Source organism: Atractosteus spatula, chromosome 15, assembly GCF_055471065.1.
Source record: "Atractosteus spatula isolate fAtrSpa1 chromosome 15, fAtrSpa1.hap1, whole genome shotgun sequence".
NCBI lineage: Eukaryota > Metazoa > Chordata > Actinopteri > Semionotiformes > Lepisosteidae > Atractosteus > Atractosteus spatula.
In genome coordinates, this window is record NC_142720.1 from 1,560,086 (window position 1) to 1,572,205 (window position 12,120).

The window sequence follows — 12,120 nt, forward strand, 5'->3', positions numbered from 1 at the left end:
CAACTTTGGTCACCACCATGTAAGTTATAGGGCAGGAACAGCACAGTTTTCAAAACGTATTTTTCAGCCCGAAATAAACGCGTTTTCTCAGCCCTTAGAATCGCAGTGTAACTGCCTGGCTCAGAAGAGCACACTGAGTCAGCCCTTAACCCCAGTGATCAGAAATTGTCAAAACATGTTTTTCAGCAGAAATAAACACGTTTTGGCAACTTTGGTCACCACCATGTAACTTATAGGGCAGGAACAGCACAGTTTTCAAAACGTGTTTTTCAGCCCGAAATAAACGCGTTTTCTCAGCCCTTAGAATCGCAGTGTAACTGCCTGGCTCAGAAGAGCACACTGAGTCAGCCCTTAACCCCAGTGATCAGAAATTGTCAAAACATGTTTTTCAGCAGAAATAAACACGTTTTGGCAACTTTGGTCACCACCATGTAACTTATAGGGCAGGAACAGCACAGTTTTCAAAACGTGTTTTTCAGCCCGAAATAAACGCGTTTTCTCAGCCCTTAGAATCGCAGTGTAACTGCCTGGCTCAGAAGAGCACACTGAGTCAGCCCTTAACCCCAGTGATCAGAAAATGTAAAAACATGTTTTTCAGCAGAAATAAACACGTTTTGGCAACTTTGGTCACCACCATGTAACTTATAGGGCAGGAACAGCACAGTTTTCAAAACGTGTTTTTCAGCCCGAAATAAACGCGTTTTCTCAGCCCTTGGAATCGCACTGTAACTGACTGGTTCAGAAGAGCCCACTGAGTCAGACCTTAACCCCAGTGATCAGAAATTGTCAAAACGTGTTTTTCAGCAGAAATAAACACGTTTTGGCAACTTTGGTCACCACCATGTAAGTTATAGGGCAGGAACAGCACAGTTTTCAAAACGTGTTTTTCAGCCCGAAATAAACGCGTTTTCTCAGCCCTTGGAATCGCAGTGTAACTGCCTGGCTCAGAAGAGCACACTGAGTCATTCCTTAACCCCAGTGATCAGAAATTGTCAAAACATGTTTTTCAGCAGAAATAAACACGTTTTGGCAACTTTGGTCACCACCATGTAACTTATAGGGCAGGAACAGCACAGTTTTCAAAACGTGTTTTTCAGCCCGAAATAAACACGTTTTCTCAGCCCTTAGAATTGCAGAGTAACTGCCTGGCTCAGAAGAGCACACTGAGTCAGCCCTTAACCCCAGTGATCAGAAATTGTCAAAACATGTTTTTCAGCAGAAATAAACACGTTTTGGCAACTTTGGTCACCACCATGTAAGTTATAGGGCAGGAACAGCACAGTTTTCAAAACTTGTTTTTCAGCCCGAAATAAACGCGTTTTCACAGCCCTTGGAATCGCAGTGTAACTGCCTGGCTCAGAAGAGCCCACTGAGTCAGCCCTTAACCCCAGTGATCAGAAATTGTCAAAACATGTTTTTCAGCAGAAATAAACACGTTTTGGCAACTTTGGTCACCACCATGTAACTTATAGGGCAGGAACAGCACAGTTTTCAAAACGTGTTTTTCAGCCCGAAATAAACGCGTTTTCTCAGCCCTTAGAATCGCAGTGTAACTGCCTGGCTCAGAAGAGCACACTGAGTCAGCCCTTAACCCCAGTGATCAGAAATTGTAAAAACATGTTTTTCAGCAGAAATAAACACGTTTTGGCAACTTTGGTCACCACCATGTAACTTATAGGGCAGGAACAGCACAGTTTTCAAAACGTGTTTTTCAGCCCGAAATAAACGCGTTTTCTCAGCCCTTGGAATCGCACTGTAACTGACTGGTTCAGAAGAGCCCACTGAGTCAGACCTTAACCCCAGTGATCAGAAATTGTCAAAACGTGTTTTTCAGCAGAAATAAACACGTTTTGGCAACTTTGGTCACCACCATGTAAGTTATAGGGCAGGAACAGCACAGTTTTCAAAACGTGTTTTTCAGCCCGAAATAAACGCGTTTTCTCAGCCCTTTGAATCGCAGTGTAACTGCCTGGCTCAGAAGAGCACACTGAGTCAGCCCTTAACCCCAGTGATCAGAAATTGTCAAAACATGTTTTTCAGCAGAAATAAACACGTTTTGGCAACTTTGGTCACCACCATGTAACTTATAGGGCAGGAACAGCACAGTTTTCAAAACGTGTTTTTCAGCCCGAAATAAACGCGTTTTCTCAGCCCTTCGAATCGCACTGTAACTGACTGGCTCAGAAGAGCCCACTGAGTCAGACCTTAACCCCAGTGATCAGAAATTGTCAAAACATGTTTTTCAGCAGAAATAAACACGTTTTGGCAACTTTGGTCACCACCATGTAACTTATAGGGCAGGAACAGCACAGTTTTCAAAACGTGTTTTTCATCCCGAAATAAACGCGTTTTCTCAGCCCTTAGAATCGCAGTGTAACTGCCTGGCTCAGAAGAGCACACTGAGTCAGCCCTTAACCCCAGTGATCAGAAATTGTCAAAACATGTTTTTCAGCAGAAATAAACACGTTTTGGCAACTTTGGTCACCACCATGTAAGTTATAGGGCAGGAACAGCACAGTTTTCAAAACGTGTTTTTCAGCCCGAAATAAACGCGTTTTCTCAGCCCTTGGAATCGCAGTGTAACTGCCTGGCTCAGAAGAGCCCACTGAGTCAGCCCTTAACCCCAGTGATCAGAAATTGTCAAAACATGTTTTTCAGCAGAAATAAACACGTTTTGGCAACTTTGGTCACCACCATGTAACTTATAGGGCAGGAACAGCACAGTTTTCAAAACGTGTTTTTCAGCCCGAAATAAACGCGTTTTCTCAGCCCTTAGAATCGCAGTGTAACTGCCTGGCTCAGAAGAGCATACTGAGTCAGCCCTTAACCCCAGTGATCAGAAATTGTAAAAACATGTTTTTCAGCAGAAATAAACACGTTTTGGCAACTTTGGTCACCACCATGTAACTTATAGGGCAGGAACAGCACAGTTTTCAAAACGTGTTTTTCAGCCCGAAATAAACGCGTTTTCTCAGCCCTTGGAATCGCACTGTAACTGACTGGTTCAGAAGAGCCCACTGAGTCAGACCTTAACCCCAGTGATCAGAAATTGTCAAAACGTGTTTTTCAGGAGAAATAAACACGTTTTGGCAACTTTGGTCACCACCATGTAAATTATAGGGCAGGAACAGCACAGTTTTCAAAACGTGTTTTTCAGCCCGAAATAAACGCGTTTTCTCAGCCCTTGGAATCGCAGTGTAACTGCCTGGCTCAGAAGAGCACACTGAGTCAGCCCTTAACCCCAGTGATCAGAAATTGTCAAAACATGTTTTTCAGCAGAAATAAACACGTTTTGGCAACTTTGGTCACCACCATGTAACTTATAGGGCAGGAACAGCACAGTTTTCAAAACGTGTTTTTCAGCCCGAAATAAACACGTTTTCTCAGCCCTTGGAATCGCACTGTAACTGACTGGCTCAGAAGAGCCCACTGAGTCAGCCCTTAACCCCAGTGATCAGAAATTGTCAAAACATGTTTTTCAGCAGAAATAAACACGTTTTGGCAACTTTGGTCACCACCATGTAACTTATAGGGCAGGAACAGCACAGTTTTCAAAACGTGTTTTTCAGCACGAAATAAACGCGTTTTCTCAGCCCTTAGAATCGCAGTGTAACTGCCTGGCTCAGAAGAGCACACTGAGTCAGCCCTTAACCCCAGTGATCAGAAATTGTAAAAACATGTTTTTCAGCAGAAATAAACACGTTTTGGCAACTTTGGTCACCACCATGTAACTTATAGGGCAGGAACAGCACAGTTTTCAAAACGTGTTTTTCAGCCCGAAATAAACGCGTTTTCTCAGCCCTTGGAATCGCACTGTAACTGACTGGTTCAGAAGAGCCCACTGAGTCAGACCTTAACCCCAGTGATCAGAAATTGTCAAAACATGTTTTTCAGCAGAAATAAACACGTTTTGGCAACTTTGGTCACCACCATGTAACCTATAGGGCAGGAACAGCACAGTTTTCAAAACGTGTTTTTCAGCCCGAAATAAACGCGTTTTCTCAGCCCTTGGAATCGCACTGTAACTGACTGGTTCAGAAGAGCCCACTGAGTCAGACCTTAACCCCAGTGATCAGAAATTGTCAAAACGTGTTTTTCAGCAGAAATAAACACGTTTTGGCAACTTTGGTCACCACCATGTAAGTTATAGGGCAGGAACAGCACAGTTTTCAAAACGTGTTTTTCAGCCCGAAATAAACGCGTTTTCTCAGCCCTTGGAATCGCAGTGTAACTGCCTGGCTCAGAAGAGCCCACTGAGTCAGCCCTTAACCCCAGTGATCAGAAATTGTCAAAACATGTTTTTCAGCAGAAATAAACACGTTTTGGCAACTTTGGTCACCACCATGTAACTTATAGGGCAGGAACAGCACAGTTTTCATAACGTGTTTTTCAGCCCGAAATAAACGCGTTTTCTCAGCCCTTAGAATCGCAGTGTAACTGCCTGGCTCAGAAGAGCACACTGAGTCAGCCCTTAACCCCAGTGATCAGAAATTGTCAAAACATGTTTTTCAGCAGAAATAAACACGTTTTGGCAACTTTGGTCACCACCATGTAACTTATAGGGCAGGAACAGCACAGTTTTCAAAACGTGTTTTTCAGCCCGAAATAAACACGTTTTCTCAGCCCTTAGAATTGCAGAGTAACTGCCTGGCTCAGAAGAGCACACTGAGTCAGCCCTTAACCCCAGTGATCAGAAATTGTCAAAACATGTTTTTCAGCAGAAATAAACACGTTTTGGCAACTTTGGTCACCACCATGTAAGTTATAGGGCAGGAACAGCACAGTTTTCAAAACGTGTTTTTTAGCCCGAAATAAACGCGTTTTCACAGCCCTTGGAATCGCAGTGTAACTGCCTGGCTCAGAAGAGCCCACTGAGTCAGCCCTTAACCCCAGTGATCAGAAATTGTCAAAACATGTTTTTCAGCAGAAATAAACACGTTTTGGCAACTTTGGTCACCACCATGTAACTTATAGGGCAGGAACAGCACAGTTTTCAAAACGTGTTTTTCAGCCCGAAATAAACGCGTTTTCTCAGCCCTTAGAATCGCAGTGTAACTGCCTGGCTCAGAAGAGCACACTGAGTCAGCCCTTAACCCCAGTGATCAGAAATTGTAAAAACATGTTTTTCAGCAGAAATAAACACGTTTTGGCAACTTTGGTCACCACCATGTAACTTATAGGGCAGGAACAGCACAGTTTTCAAAACGTGTTTTTCAGCCCGAAATAAACGCGTTTTCTCAGCCCTTGGAATCGCACTGTAACTGACTGGTTCAGAAGAGCCCACTGAGTCAGACCTTAACCCCAGTGATCAGAAATTGTCAAAACGTGTTTTTCAGCAGAAATAAACACGTTTTGGCAACTTTGGTCACCACCATGTAAGTTATAGGGCAGGAACAGCACAGTTTTCAAAACGTGTTTTTCAGCCCGAAATAAACGCGTTTTCTCAGCCCTTTGAATCGCAGTGTAACTGCCTGGCTCAGAAGAGCACACTGAGTCAGCCCTTAACCCCAGTGATCAGAAATTGTCAAAACATGTTTTTCAGCAGAAATAAACACGTTTTGGCAACTTTGGTCACCACCATGTAACTTATAGGGCAGGAACAGCACAGTTTTCAAAACGTGTTTTTCAGCCCGAAATAAACGCGTTTTCTCAGCCCTTGGAATCGCACGTAACTGACTGGTTCAGAAGAGCCCACTGAGTCAGAACTTAACCCCAGTGATCAGAAATTGTCAAAACGTGTTTTTCAGCAGAAATAAACACGTTTTGGCAACTTTGGTCACCACCATGTAAGTTATAGGGCAGGAACAGCACAGTTTTCAAAACGTATTTTTCAGCCCGAAATAAACGCGTTTTCTCAGCCCTTAGAATCGCAGTGTAACTGCCTGGCTCAGAAGAGCACACTGAGTCAGCCCTTAACCCCAGTGATCAGAAATTGTCAAAACATGTTTTTCAGCAGAAATAAACACGTTTTGGCAACTTTGGTCACCACCATGTAACTTATAGGGCAGGAACAGCACAGTTTTCAAAACGTGTTTTTCAGCCCGAAATAAACGCGTTTTCTCAGCCCTTAGAATCGCAGTGTAACTGCCTGGCTCAGAAGAGCACACTGAGTCAGCCCTTAACCCCAGTGATCAGAAATTGTCAAAACATGTTTTTCAGCAGAAATAAACACGTTTTGGCAACTTTGGTCACCACCATGTAACTTATAGGGCAGGAACAGCACAGTTTTCAAAACGTGTTTTTCAGCCCGAAATAAACACGTTTTCTCAGCCCTTAGAATTGCAGAGTAACTGCCTGGCTCAGAAGAGCACACTGAGTCAGCCCTTAACCCCAGTGATCAGAAATTGTCAAAACATGTTTTTCAGCAGAAATAAACACGTTTTGGCAACTTTGGTCACCACCATGTAAGTTATAGGGCAGGAACAGCACAGTTTTCAAAACGTGTTTTTCAGCCCGAAATAAACGCGTTTTCACAGCCCTTGGAATCGCAGTGTAACTGCCTGGCTCAGAAGAGCCCACTGAGTCAGCCCTTAACCCCAGTGATCAGAAATTGTCAAAACATGTTTTTCAGCAGAAATAAACACGTTTTGGCAACTTTGGTCACCACCATGTAACTTATAGGGCAGGAACAGCACAGTTTTCAAAACGTGTTTTTCAGCCCGAAATAAACGCGTTTTCTCAGCCCTTAGAATCGCAGTGTAACTGCCTGGCTCAGAAGAGCATACTGAGTCAGCCCTTAACCCCAGTGATCAGAAATTGTAAAAACATGTTTTTCAGCAGAAATAAACACGTTTTGGCAACTTTGGTCACCACCATGTAACTTATAGGGCAGGAACAGCACAGTTTTCAAAACGTGTTTTTCAGCCCGAAATAAACGCGTTTTCTCAGCCCTTGGAATCGCACTGTAACTGACTGGTTCAGAAGAGCCCACTGAGTCAGACCTTAACCCCAGTGATCAGAAATTGTCAAAACGTGTTTTTCAGGAGAAATAAACACGTTTTGGCAACTTTGGTCACCACCATGTAAATTATAGGGCAGGAACAGCACAGTTTTCAAAACGTGTTTTTCAGCCCGAAATAAACGCGTTTTCTCAGCCCTTGGAATCGCAGTGTAACTGCCTGGCTCAGAAGAGCACACTGAGTCAGCCCTTAACCCCAGTGATCAGAAATTGTCAAAACATGTTTTTCAGCAGAAATAAACACGTTTTGGCAACTTTGGTCACCACCATGTAACTTATAGGGCAGGAACAGCACAGTTTTCAAAACGTGTTTTTCAGCCCGAAATAAACACGTTTTCTCAGCCCTTGGAATCGCACTGTAACTGACTGGCTCAGAAGAGCCCACTGAGTCAGCCCTTAACCCCAGTGATCAGAAATTGTCAAAACATGTTTTTCAGCAGAAATAAACACGTTTTGGCAACTTTGGTCACCACCATGTAACTTATAGGGCAGGAACAGCACAGTTTTCAAAACGTGTTTTTCAGCACGAAATAAACGCGTTTTCTCAGCCCTTAGAATCGCAGTGTAACTGCCTGGCTCAGAAGAGCACACTGAGTCAGCCCTTAACCCCAGTGATCAGAAATTGTAAAAACATGTTTTTCAGCAGAAATAAACACGTTTTGGCAACTTTGGTCACCACCATGTAACTTATAGGGCAGGAACAGCACAGTTTTCAAAACGTGTTTTTCAGCCCGAAATAAACGCGTTTTCTCAGCCCTTGGAATCGCACTGTAACTGACTGGTTCAGAAGAGCCCACTGAGTCAGACCTTAACCCCAGTGATCAGAAATTGTCAAAACATGTTTTTCAGCAGAAATAAACACGTTTTGGCAACTTTGGTCACCACCATGTAACCTATAGGGCAGGAACAGCACAGTTTTCAAAACGTGTTTTTCAGCCCGAAATAAACGCGTTTTCTCAGCCCTTGGAATCGCACTGTAACTGACTGGTTCAGAAGAGCCCACTGAGTCAGACCTTAACCCCAGTGATCAGAAATTGTCAAAACGTGTTTTTCAGCAGAAATAAACACGTTTTGGCAACTTTGGTCACCACCATGTAAGTTATAGGGCAGGAACAGCACAGTTTTCAAAACGTGTTTTTCAGCCCGAAATAAACGCGTTTTCTCAGCCCTTGGAATCGCAGTGTAACTGCCTGGCTCAGAAGAGCCCACTGAGTCAGCCCTTAACCCCAGTGATCAGAAATTGTCAAAACATGTTTTTCAGCAGAAATAAACACGTTTTGGCAACTTTGGTCACCACCATGTAACTTATAGGGCAGGAACAGCACAGTTTTCATAACGTGTTTTTCAGCCCGAAATAAACGCGTTTTCTCAGCCCTTAAAATCGCAGTGTAACTGCCTGGCTCAGAAGAGCACACTGAGTCAGCCCTTAACCCCAGTGATCAGAAATTGTCAAAACATGTTTTTCAGCAGAAATAAACACGTTTTGGCAACTTTGGTCACCACCATGTAACTTATAGGGCAGGAACAGCACAGTTTTCAAAACGTGTTTTTCAGCCCGAAATAAACACGTTTTCTCAGCCTTTAGAATTGCAGAGTAACTGCCTGGCTCAGAAGAGCACACTGAGTCAGCCCTTAACCCCAGTGATCAGAAATTGTCAAAACATGTTTTTCAGCAGAAATAAACACGTTTTGGCAACTTTGGTCACCACCATGTAAGTTATAGGGCAGGAACAGCACAGTTTTCAAAACGTGTTTTTCAGCCCGAAATAAACGCGTTTTCACAGCCCTTGGAATCGCAGTGTAACTGCCTGGCTCAGAAGAGCCCACTGAGTCAGCCCTTAACCCCAGTGATCAGAAATTGTCAAAACATGTTTTTCAGCAGAAATAAACACGTTTTGGCAACTTTGGTCACCACCATGTAACTTATAGGGCAGGAACAGCACAGTTTTCAAAACGTGTTTTTCAGCCCGAAATAAACGCGTTTTCTCAGCCCTTAGAATCGCAGTGTAACTGCCTGGCTCAGAAGAGCACACTGAGTCAGCCCTTAACCCCAGTGATCAGAAATTGTAAAAACATGTTTTTCAGCAGAAATAAACACGTTTTGGCAACTTTGGTCACCACCATGTAACTTATAGGGCAGGAACAGCACAGTTTTCAAAACGTGTTTTTCAGCCCGAAATAAACGCGTTTTCTCAGCCCTTAGAATCGCAGTGTAACTGCCTGGCTCAGAAGAGCACACTGAGTCAGCCCTTAACCCCAGTGATCAGAAAATGTAAAAACATGTTTTTCAGCAGAAATAAACACGTTTTGGCAACTTTGGTCACCACCATGTAACTTATAGGGCAGGAACAGCACAGTTTTCAAAACGTGTTTTTCAGCCCGAAATAAACGCGTTTTCTCAGCCCTTGGAATCGCACTGTAACTGACTGGTTCAGAAGAGCCCACTGAGTCAGACCTTAACCCCAGTGATCAGAAATTGTCAAAACGTGTTTTTCAGCAGAAATAAACACGTTTTGGCAACTTTGGTCACCACCATGTAAGTTATAGGGCAGGAACAGCACAGTTTTCAAAACGTGTTTTTCAGCCCGAAATAAACGCGTTTTCTCAGCCCTTGGAATCGCAGTGTAACTGCCTGGCTCAGAAGAGCACACTGAGTCATTCCTTAACCCCAGTGATCAGAAATTGTCAAAACATGTTTTTCAGCAGAAATAAACACGTTTTGGCAACTTTGGTCACCACCATGTAACTTATAGGGCAGGAACAGCACAGTTTTCAAAACGTGTTTTTCAGCCCGAAATAAACACGTTTTCTCAGCCCTTAGAATTGCAGAGTAACTGCCTGGCTCAGAAGAGCACACTGAGTCAGCCCTTAACCCCAGTGATCAGAAATTGTCAAAACATGTTTTTCAGCAGAAATAAACACGTTTTGGCAACTTTGGTCACCACCATGTAAGTTATAGGGCAGGAACAGCACAGTTTTCAAAACTTGTTTTTCAGCCCGAAATAAACGCGTTTTCACAGCCCTTGGAATCGCAGTGTAACTGCCTGGCTCAGAAGAGCCCACTGAGTCAGCCCTTAACCCCAGTGATCAGAAATTGTCAAAACATGTTTTTCAGCAGAAATAAACACGTTTTGGCAACTTTGGTCACCACCATGTAACTTATAGGGCAGGAACAGCACAGTTTTCAAAACGTGTTTTTCAGCCCGAAATAAACGCGTTTTCTCAGCCCTTAGAATCGCAGTGTAACTGCCTGGCTCAGAAGAGCACACTGAGTCAGCCCTTAACCCCAGTGATCAGAAATTGTAAAAACATGTTTTTCAGCAGAAATAAACACGTTTTGGCAACTTTGGTCACCACCATGTAACTTATAGGGCAGGAACAGCACAGTTTTCAAAACGTGTTTTTCAGCCCGAAATAAACGCGTTTTCTCAGCCCTTGGAATCGCACTGTAACTGACTGGTTCAGAAGAGCCCACTGAGTCAGACCTTAACCCCAGTGATCAGAAATTGTCAAAACGTGTTTTTCAGCAGAAATAAACACGTTTTGGCAACTTTGGTCACCACCATGTAAGTTATAGGGCAGGAACAGCACAGTTTTCAAAACGTGTTTTTCAGCCCGAAATAAACGCGTTTTCTCAGCCCTTTGAATCGCAGTGTAACTGCCTGGCTCAGAAGAGCACACTGAGTCAGCCCTTAACCCCAGTGATCAGAAATTGTCAAAACATGTTTTTCAGCAGAAATAAACACGTTTTGGCAACTTTGGTCACCACCATGTAACTTATAGGGCAGGAACAGCACAGTTTTCAAAACGTGTTTTTCAGCCCGAAATAAACGCGTTTTCTCAGCCCTTCGAATCGCACTGTAACTGACTGGCTCAGAAGAGCCCACTGAGTCAGACCTTAACCCCAGTGATCAGAAATTGTCAAAACATGTTTTTCAGCAGAAATAAACACGTTTTGGCAACTTTGGTCACCACCATGTAACTTATAGGGCAGGAACAGCACAGTTTTCAAAACGTGTTTTTCATCCCGAAATAAACGCGTTTTCTCAGCCCTTAGAATCGCAGTGTAACTGCCTGGCTCAGAAGAGCACACTGAGTCAGCCCTTAACCCCAGTGATCAGAAATTGTCAAAACATGTTTTTCAGCAGAAATAAACACGTTTTGGCAACTTTGGTCACCACCATGTAAGTTATAGGGCAGGAACAGCACAGTTTTCAAAACGTGTTTTTCAGCCCGAAATAAACGCGTTTTCTCAGCCCTTGGAATCGCAGTGTAACTGCCTGGCTCAGAAGAGCCCACTGAGTCAGCCCTTAACCCCAGTGATCAGAAATTGTCAAAACATGTTTTTCAGCAGAAATAAACACGTTTTGGCAACTTTGGTCACCACCATGTAACTTATAGGGCAGGAACAGCACAGTTTTCAAAACGTGTTTTTCAGCCCGAAATAAACGCGTTTTCTCAGCCCTTAGAATCGCAGTGTAACTGCCTGGCTCAGAAGAGCATACTGAGTCAGCCCTTAACCCCAGTGATCAGAAATTGTAAAAACATGTTTTTCAGCAGAAATAAACACGTTTTGGCAACTTTGGTCACCACCATGTAACTTATAGGGCAGGAACAGCACAGTTTTCAAAACGTGTTTTTCAGCCCGAAATAAACGCGTTTTCTCAGCCCTTGGAATCGCACTGTAACTGACTGGTTCAGAAGAGCCCACTGAGTCAGACCTTAACCCCAGTGATCAGAAATTGTCAAAACGTGTTTTTCAGGAGAAATAAACACGTTTTGGCAACTTTGGTCACCACCATGTAAATTATAGGGCAGGAACAGCACAGTTTTCAAAACGTGTTTTTCAGCCCGAAATAAACGCGTTTTCTCAGCCCTTGGAATCGCAGTGTAACTGCCTGGCTCAGAAGAGCACACTGAGTCAGCCCTTAACCCCAGTGATCAGAAATTGTCAAAACATGTTTTTCAGCAGAAATAAACACGTTTTGGCAACTTTGGTCACCACCATGTAACTTATAGGGCAGGAACAGCACAGTTTTCAAAACGTGTTTTTCAGCCCGAAATAAACACGTTTTCTCAGCCCTTGGAATCGCACTGTAACTGACTGGCTCAGAAGAGCCCACTGAGTCAGCCCTTAACCCCAGTGATCAGAAATTGTCAAA